At 43.5% G+C, this 9,546-nt stretch overlaps 1 protein-coding gene across 1 annotated transcript in view; it reads right to left on the reverse strand.

Moving 5' to 3' along the window:
• Positions 1–9,317, reverse strand: part of SLC36A1 (solute carrier family 36 member 1) — a 56,809-nt gene extending 47,492 nt beyond the window's left edge. The window contains 1 exon segment of the mRNA XM_032628832.1: positions 9,171–9,317. The gene's annotated coding sequence lies outside the window, so the exon portion shown is untranslated.
• Between the last annotated feature and the right edge of the window lie 229 nt (positions 9,318–9,546).

Below are 9,546 nucleotides of genomic sequence, written 5' to 3' on the forward strand. Positions count from 1 at the left end.
CAATACACCAAAAGCATCTGAGGAACAGAGCCTTCCAGGTGAACCCTGTATATTACTGAGGGAGAGGGACAGAAAACAGGCACTGACAATTTCCCCAATCCCTCCCCATCAACCAAAAACCACTCTTGCTTACTTGGTACAGATGCTCAATTTATTTCAAACACTGTAAAGAGGCCTCTTTATATTGTGACCCACAGCAGATTATCACTAAGAAAACTGCTCAGAAAGAAGCTGAAATCTACAGATCAAAAGTCCAATGAACAACTGCAGGATGTGGAAGATATGGCTTGGCAACTGTGTGCATGTTGAAAAAGGAAAAAAAAATGCTACTTATGGGTTTTAGTTGATAAGCTCAACAGAAATCATTGATATCATAATAGATGCCAATTCAACTAATGCAATTCTTGGTTGCACTACAACAAGAGAGAACCCCAGGGAGATGACAGACTGTTCTTTTTTGCCATACTTTGTACTCTGTTCCAGGCAGCATGCTATAAAGGGGATGATAAACTGCGGTATAGCCAGGGGTCAGCACCAAGGTCATGAGGGGAAAGAAAACCAGCTAAATGAAGAACGGTTGGAAGCCCTGAGAAGTTTCAACCTGGAGAACTGGCAACTCGGGAGGTCAAAAAACTGTCTTTAAAATCTGTCCTAGGGATCAGATTTGTTCTGTGGAGCCTCAAAGATTACTCAGATACAGGATCAGTAGGTGGAAAGTAAAGGGAGGCAGGTCCTTGGCTAGACATAAGAAAGACAACTATCAAAAGGAGTTGTCCAGAGCTTCCCTGGTGGCACAGTGGTTAAGAATTCACCTGCCAATGCAGGAGACGTGGGTTCGAGCCCTGGTCCGGGAAGATCCCACATGCCACGGAGCAACGAAGCCTGTGCACCACAACCACTGAGCCTGCGCTCTAGAGCCCGTGAGCCACAACTACTGAGCCTGCATGCCACAACTACTGAAGCCCGTGCGCCTAGAGCCCATGCTCTGCAACAAGAGAAGCCACCGCAATGAGAAGCCCGCGTACCGCAACAAAGAGTAGCCCCCGCTCGCAGCAACAAAGACCCAATGCAGCCAAAAATAAATAAATAAATATATTAAAAAAAAAAAAAAAGGGAGTTGTCCAAATGGATCGCTCTAGGAGATAGTTCCTTATCCCTGGAAAGATCCAAGCAGAAGCCCCTCTCAGAGCTGCTAAGCAGGAATTGAAGCACTGTAGAGGGGGGGTGCGGTCACTTCCTGGAGTGCCTTCTAGGGTTCTTTCTGGCAACCAAGGCGTCCTCCTCTTCTCTCTAGCTGTCCCCACTGAGTGCAAGCCTCCATGGACACCTTGCCTTGGGCTCTCTGTGATGAAATCTGGTTTCTACCGTCTAGTGCTATAATTGCCATTTCCTGCCCTGTGGGAGATTTTATTCGACCCTGTTAACTGTCTAAATGAGTATGGACAGTTACTATTTAAGAGTTGTAATATTTAAGAGTTCAAGACCAGCTCTTCCTTCAGGTTCTTGAGGACAATGGACAGAGTTTATACAATATGTGTGGCCCATCAACACAAAGTAAAATCTCCATAAGATATTTAGACTCAAAAGAGTGTACTAAGGGACTTCCCTGGCAGTCCAGTGGTTAAGACTCCACACTTCCAGTGTAGGGGGCGCGGGTTTGATCCCTGGTCAAGAAACTGAGATCCCACATGCCACGTGGCACAGCCAAAAAAAAAAAGTGTACTACATAAGAAAAGTCTGCATGTTTACTGGCAAACATATATATTGTTTTTTTCAAGTGTACATTCAACCAAAATTGCATTGAAATACCAACTATTTGTATAACCCTGATAAATTTCCTTATATAAACTATTTTTAATTAATCAATATTCTCATTATTTTAAGGTTTTTTTCCACTTATTTTATATCTACTCTTCCTTGAATCTACACAGTACACACACTGATGATCTTTAGTTGTAATACAGTAATATAATGGTCCATCATTATATTAATAAAATAATTTGCTTCACTAGCTCCCAACTGTTGGCTTTTGAGCTTTTTTTTTGGACTATCTTACATCATAGCTAAAAAAATTCCTACAAATAGTTTCTAGTTTTCAAGTCATATCCTTGGAGTAGAGCTAGATGAATAGGCTTTTCTATGGTTATCACCATACAAATGACTGAACTAACATACAGTATCACTAGCAATATATGGACATGCCTATCTTTTCATAACCCTGCCAACTTTGGATTTTATTTTTTTTCTTTTTTTTTTTTTTGGGCCACACTGTGCACACAGGTTGTGGGATCTTAGTTCCCCGACCACGGATTGAACCTGGACCCCAGCAGTGAAAGCACTGAGTCTTAACCACTGGACTGCCGGGGAATTCCTGGATTTTATCATTTTTATTTTTGCTATTTCTGATGAATGGGTGGCTCCTTGTATTTATTTTATTTTATGTTTCTTTAATTTCCAACAAAGACCACTGATAATAAAAACTGTAAGAGTATCTTTCCCCCACCTACCAGACTCATACTTTTGGAAATACTAAACTCATTTTTGAACTTACTTTTTTTTTTTTTTTTTTTTTGCGGTATGCGGGCCTCTCACTGTTGTGGCCTCTCCCATTGCGGAGCACAGGCTCCGGACACGCAGGCTCAGCGGCCACGGCTCACGGGCCCAGCCGCTCCGTGGCATGTGGGATCCTCCCGGACCGGGGCACGAACCGGTATCCCCTGCATCGGCAGGCGGACTCTCAACCACTGCGCCACCAGGGAAGCCCAACTTACTTTTGAATATACTAAAATGTTCTCGAGATAGCTATTTAAGACTTAGTGATTAAATTCTATTCCAAATTCAGTACAATAAACAAGATAAATTCCAATAATGGAAGGAGAATCCATCTGTATGAGTTTGTAGGTCTCTTTCAGGGCACATGGGAAGGTCAGGGAGAGGAAAAGAGAGGAGGGAGGGAGAGGCAGTACTAAAGCGTTAGCTTCATTACTAAAATTTAAACAATACTTCTAAGGGTGACTTGTAAACACATAAAAAATTATCCTCTAAAAACCATTAGAACTAATAAGTTCAGCAAAGTTGCAGGATATAAGATCAATATACAAAAATCAGTTGTATTTCTTTGTACTTTCAGTGAACAATTTGAAAACAAAATTGAGAAAACAGTTCTATTTACAACAGCATCAAAAAGAATCAAATATTCAGGAAGAAATTTAGCCAAGTAGGTGTAAGACTTGTACATGAAAACTATAAAACATTGTTGAAAGAAATTAAAGAAGACCTAAATAAATGAAAAACATCCCAATATTCATGAATTAGAAGATTTAATACTGTTAAGATGGCAATATTCCCTAAATTGATCCACAGATTCAATTGAATCCCTATCAAAAGCCCAGCTGCCTTTCTGCGGAAATTAACAAGCCAATTCTAAAATTCATATGGAAATTCAAGAGGCCCAAATTAGCCAAAACAATTTTGGAGAAAAAGAACAAAGTTGGAGGACTTCCCAATTGCTACACAAAGCTACAGTGACCCCAAGACAATACAGTATTGGCATAATGACAGACAGATCAACAGAATAGAATTTAGAGTCCAGAAATTAACTCTCATACCTACGGTCAATTGATTTTTGACAAGGGTGCCAAGACAATTCAATGGAGTAAAAAATAGTCTTTTCAACAGTTGACACTGGGACAACTGGATATCCACGTGCAAAAGAATGAAGTTGTAACTCTACCTCACACTATATATAAAAATTAACTCAAAATAGGTCAAAGACCTACATGTAGGGGCTAAAACTATAAAAACTCTTATTAGAAAACATAGGTATAAACTTTTGTGACCATGGATTAAGCAGAGTTTCTTATATACGACAGCAGAAGCACAAGAAAAAATAGGTAAATTAGACCTAATCAAAATTTAAAATGTATATGCCTCAAAGGATACCACCGAGAAAGTGAAAATCAACCCACAGAATGGGAAAAATTTTCTGCAAATATATTACACTTCAATAATAAAGTGAAAACCCAATTAAAAAATGGGCAAAGGATCTGAATAATATTTCACCGAAGATGTGAAAATGCCAATAATCATCTGTAAAAATACTCAATATCCTTAGCCATCAGGTAAATGAGAAACAAATATCACAATGAGATACCACTTCACACCCACCAGCATGGCTAGACTCAAAGACAGATAATAATAAGTATCCACAAGGATGTAGACAAATTGTAGAGGGTTCCCTCTTACACTGCTGGTGGGAATGTAAAATGGTGCAATCACTTTGGAAAACAGTCTGGCAGTTCCTCAAAAGGCTAAACATAGTTACCATATGATCCAGCAATGATTCCACTCCTAGGTACATACCAAAATGAAAATGTATGTCCATAGAAAAACATACACACAAATGTTCATAGCAGCATTATTCCTAGTAGCCAAAAAAAACCCTGATAGATGGATAAGTGAAATGTGGAATATTTATACAATGGAATATTATTCAGCAATAACAAGAAATGAAATACTGATAGATGCTACAGCACAGATGAACCTTGAAGACATTATTCTAAGGGAAAGAAGTCAGTCACAGAGGATCATATAGTGTACGATTTCATTCATATGAAAGTTCAGAATAGGGAAACCTATAGACAAAAAGTAGATTAGTAGTTGCCTAGAGTTTGCGGTAGGGAGTTGGGAGGGATTGGGGGGTGACAGCTAAAGGGTTCAGAGGTTCTTTTGGGTGATGAAATATTCTAAAATTGATTGTGTTGACGGTTGCATAACTTTGTGAGTTCAGTGGAAAAGCTATTGAATTGTACACTTTAAATGGATGAATAGTATGCTATGTGAATTATATCTCAATAAAACTGCTAAAAAAAAAAACTGATTTCTGGGCCCAATCTGATTCAGCCTGAGCATTTTAATTTTAACGAGCTTCTTAGATGATCCCGATTACAGGCAGATTTATATAAAGCACTATGAAAAAAAACATATAGGGCTTCCCTGGTGGCACAGTGGTTGAGAGTCTGCCTGCCGATGCAGGGGACACATGTTCATGCCCCAATCTGGGAGGATCCCACATGCCACGGAGCGGCTGGGCCCGTGAGCCATGGCCGCTGAGCCTGCACGTCCAGAGCCTGTGCTCCTCAACGGGAGAGGACACAACAGTAAGAGGCCTGAATACCGCAGAAAAAAAAAAAAAAAAAAATATATATATATATATGATCTTATGATAGGTATACCACAGGCCTCACCTCCTACCAAAGTGCATGGATTGGTGATAATACGCAGACTAAAAGTGCTACCTATTATTCTGAAACAATTACATTCTCTGGAACCCAGAGAAACAGCGAATTCTCTAGATATACGTTCTCTTTGTTGCTGGAATTCCAAAAACATGAACAAAGACACAGACTGTGTTCCTATATGTGGTCTACAGGGAGGGAAGTGAACATTTCTGACAACCACAAGATTTATTTTAGAGGACATCAGATAGGACTCCATCTGATCTACCAAAAAAGTACATTCCCTAACTTGAGACTCCTGCCTGAGAAGCTCTGGTGCAAGGACAGCCGCAAAACAGCTGCTGACATCAGCAGGCTCTGCACGGAAGCAGCTGAAAGAGCAAACACACTCACTTTTTACCCACAATTATAAAAATCTCTAAATGTTAGGACCAGGCATGACTGACAGGTAGCCAAGCTCCAGTTTCCCATTTATAGGTGAGAAAACCAAGCCCCCAGCTGGTTAACAGTTTGGGATTAGAATACAGCATATCCGATTCCTAGTCCAGTGTTCTAACACACCATCTATTCTCCCCAAAATCTCCCTGGGAACAAAACTGGGGCAGGATTAGGTCTACAGGGGGAATCCTGAATAATAAAAAGTACATGAGTTCAGAGCCTAGTTGTGTGACCCTGATCTCCCTTTGTCTCAATTTCCTCATCCGAAAAATGTCATTAAGAATGCTTACATTAAAAAAAAAAAAAAAGAATGCTTACATCACAATTTTGTTACAAGGTAGAAGGAAAAGATGTTAATTATGTTGCCTGGTACATAATGAACCCTCATTAATGGCGGCAACTGTGTTATTACCAGAGAGAAGTTCAAGGACAGAAGTCAGAAGTTCAAGTCAGGGAGTCACTACACAAATAAAGCGCTTACAGGGCTTCCTCCATTCCATCACTCTGGAGAGCTGAGCCAGGTCTCCATCTCGGAAATAGTGATCTATGTGCCAAGAGCATTCCAGTAACGCATGTAGACAGATTCCTGAACTTCATGGAAAAGGGAAGCACAGAGGAGTCTTTCCTACTAGAGAGGGTCATTGAGAACTGGCCCTGGGTGTCAAGGATTCCAAGAGAAATGTATGGAAGGAAAAAGATGAGACAGCACCAAATACAGCATCAGGAGGTTTCTCTTTTGGCATATGCAGAATATCCTATCCACTGGACCCCACACTCATTAAATAGAGACTAGCTCTGTGTGCTCAGACCCAGTAAGGTCCGGCCAAAGGAAGGAGGTCCAAGATTCCGCCAAGATCTGGGTTAAGACAATGTGAGCTTCCTCTTTGGGAAAAAGAGAAAGCTAGCCTAGCACTCAGTGGGTAGTCACACACCTCTGGAAGAAAGTATGAGGACCAGTCAGCAAAAGTAGAAACCAAAGTCCACTCACTCAGCCCAGCTCTAGGATCTCACTTCAGGTCAGGATGGAAAGAAAGAATATACCATTAACAGCAATGACTCTTCAGCATCTGACCCTGGAAGAGGTATCAAGAACTTAAAGAACTGAGACACTCACTGGGGAAGAGAGGAGGGATAAAAAGAAAGAAAAAGTGGAATATTTAACATGAGAATTGTTATCTGAGCAAAGGGGAAAAATAAAGCATTCACAAAAGTGGACCTCGGTTCCATCTACTCTACCTCACATCCCACATGCTAACGAGTCCAGTCCTACAATTTCAAAGAACTTCTGAGTTAGAAGAAAACTGAAATTTTTTTTTTTTTTTTTTGCGGTACGTGGGCCTCTCACTGCTGTGGCCCTTCCCGCTGAGGAGCACAGGCTCCAGACGCGCAGGCCCAGCGGCCATGGCTCACGGGCCCAGCCGCCCTGCGGCATGTGGGATCCTCCCGGACCAGGGCACGAACCCGTGTCCCCTGCATCTACAAGCAGACTCTCAACCACTGCGTCACCAGGGAAGCCCGAAAACTGATAATTTTATCTAGTCTGACCCTCTACCCAACACAATGACCTAATCTACAACATTCCCAAAAGTAATTGCCCAGTGACAATGACCTCCAGAGACAGGGACTGCCATGCTCTGTGTTGCAACATGCTAGAGCGCTAAGTCTTTTAAAGTTCTTATGCTCACCCCAAAACCACTTCCTTTATGGCACTTCATCCACCGTCCCAGTTGTGGTCTCTGGAACATTACAAAAGAAATGGATTCCACCTCCTTACACTGCCTTTAAAATAGACAAAGCTCTGAACACTTCAAGCTGCCACAGGGATGAGGCCAAATGAACAGATATATGCTTTAAAGGGAAAACAAGGACTCAAGAGCAGACAATTATAAATGGCACAACCAGAAAACAAAGGGAGAGAGACTTAATATGATCATCAGAGCAGGCTCTGTTGCATAAGGCCTCCACCCCAAACAGTCTCAAACCCTGAGGGAATGGTCAAGTCTTTTGTGTCCTCTTGACTTCAAGAACATCTTTTAAAAAAACACACTCTAAACATACAATCACGTTAATTACTGTAGACTAGCCTCTCAACAAGAATCAAAGAGGGCCTTGATCATATTTAAAATAATAAAAGTCAAAACCATTTTCAGCTATCAGCATTTAGCTTAGATATAATACAGAGATAGGTAGAAAGAAGAGGTGGATTTCATGGTAACCTAGAAATAAGTAGAGAAACTGCTTCCTGGACAACTGAATTAAACCATTTTGCAAGGGAAATACTAATATCCAGGAGAAAATATCTCTCTGAATAGACAACAAACAGACTGAGATGCAGAGAATGTCACAGCAGAAGGAGACCTTAGGGATTCCACCCCATCACTGTTCAGACTGGGAAACCTAAACCCAAGCAAGGATGGGAGTCACCCAAGGTTGCAAAGCAAGTGTCAGAACTAGAACAAAATCTCCTGATTCCCCAGTCTCAGTTCTTTCCATTACACCACGCTGCTATCTTCTTTTGGCAAGCAAAACATCCATCCGAATGACCAGCATTCCCCAAATCTAACAAGCTATATTAAAAATAAAGCAAAGGTCTTGACATTCTTCAAGTTAATGTTAGGGCTCTCCACAACCTCAGCTGTGAGCCACCTACCCTCCCAGGAGCATACTCTGCTTCTTATTTCATATTTTGGTATGACTTACACAAAATTTCAGAACGCTTAGAAACAAAACCTACAGAATGATGAGTTTGCAGAAAAATCGGTGAACACTGAATCAGGGAACCACACCCAGAGCCAAGTCGATCCCGGCGGCGATGGAGAATGCAGAGCTAAAAAAGGGAGAGGAATGAAAGAAAAGGGGACAGGAAAAGCGTGCTTTTCACCTGTCAAGTTTTCTGCAGGAGGCAGTGTGGTGAAAAGCAAAAAGCCACTGGAGCTCAGGGAGACTTGGATTCTAGTCGCAGGGCTGCGACTAACTCACTGGATGACCTTAGGCAAACCCTACCGCTTCTTGGACCTCGATTTCCCCACAGCTCTAGAAAGGGGCTGCAAAAGATAATTTCGCTGCATCGTGGTAGTTTCGGTATTCTATGACCCAAAGACCCGCTATTATCAAGTCCCAAGCAGGGTTCCCGCAGCTGGCGGGTCACCTGCCCGCGATGTCCGGACCCCTCTAGAAAGCGCTCAACAGAAGCTCTAGCTGGTCATTTCGGTGATTCTTCCCGTCTCGGGACCTCAGTTTCCACACCTGTCAAACAGGTCGGGGAGGTCAAGGGAGACAGCGCGAAGGACTAGGGATTCTCCACCTCCCCTCATCCAGGAGGAGTGCCCTCATCGCACCGCAGCTGCGACCGGGATACCGAGGAGACTCGGACCCGCAGCTTAAGCCGGTCGGTGCCTGACCCGGAGCATCCGCTGAGCCCGGAGGAAGGCGACGTGGGTCCAGCAGAAGGCGACGACCGGCCGCCAGCCCCAGGCCATCAGCGCGCGGACTCACCGCTCGGGTTCCGACTCCGGCTCTGGTTCCAGCTTCAGCGCAGCAGCCCACCACTCCCCGCCTCAGCTCGGAGCCCTAGCCATCCCCACCCTCCGCTGCCCAGGCAGCCGCTTCCGGGCGCCATCACGTGATCCAGGCTCCCAAACCCGAGGCCCGGATCACATGCTCCCGCGCGCGGCTGCTCCTCCCCTCTCGCGGGGCTCGGGGGCTCGGCTTCGCAGCACCACCTGGCGACGGGAGCTGCCTCTGCGGGAAGGACGGTGCTCGCGGGATCTGGGCGTGAGCCGCGCGTCGAAGATCCAGGCGCGGCCGCGAGTCCAGAGTCGGAGAGCGCGGTCCCCTGAGCTGTGGGCTTGTGAAAGGTGGCTCAGTTTTA

Source organism: Phocoena sinus, chromosome 3 (assembly GCF_008692025.1).
Source record: "Phocoena sinus isolate mPhoSin1 chromosome 3, mPhoSin1.pri, whole genome shotgun sequence".
NCBI lineage: Eukaryota > Metazoa > Chordata > Mammalia > Artiodactyla > Phocoenidae > Phocoena > Phocoena sinus.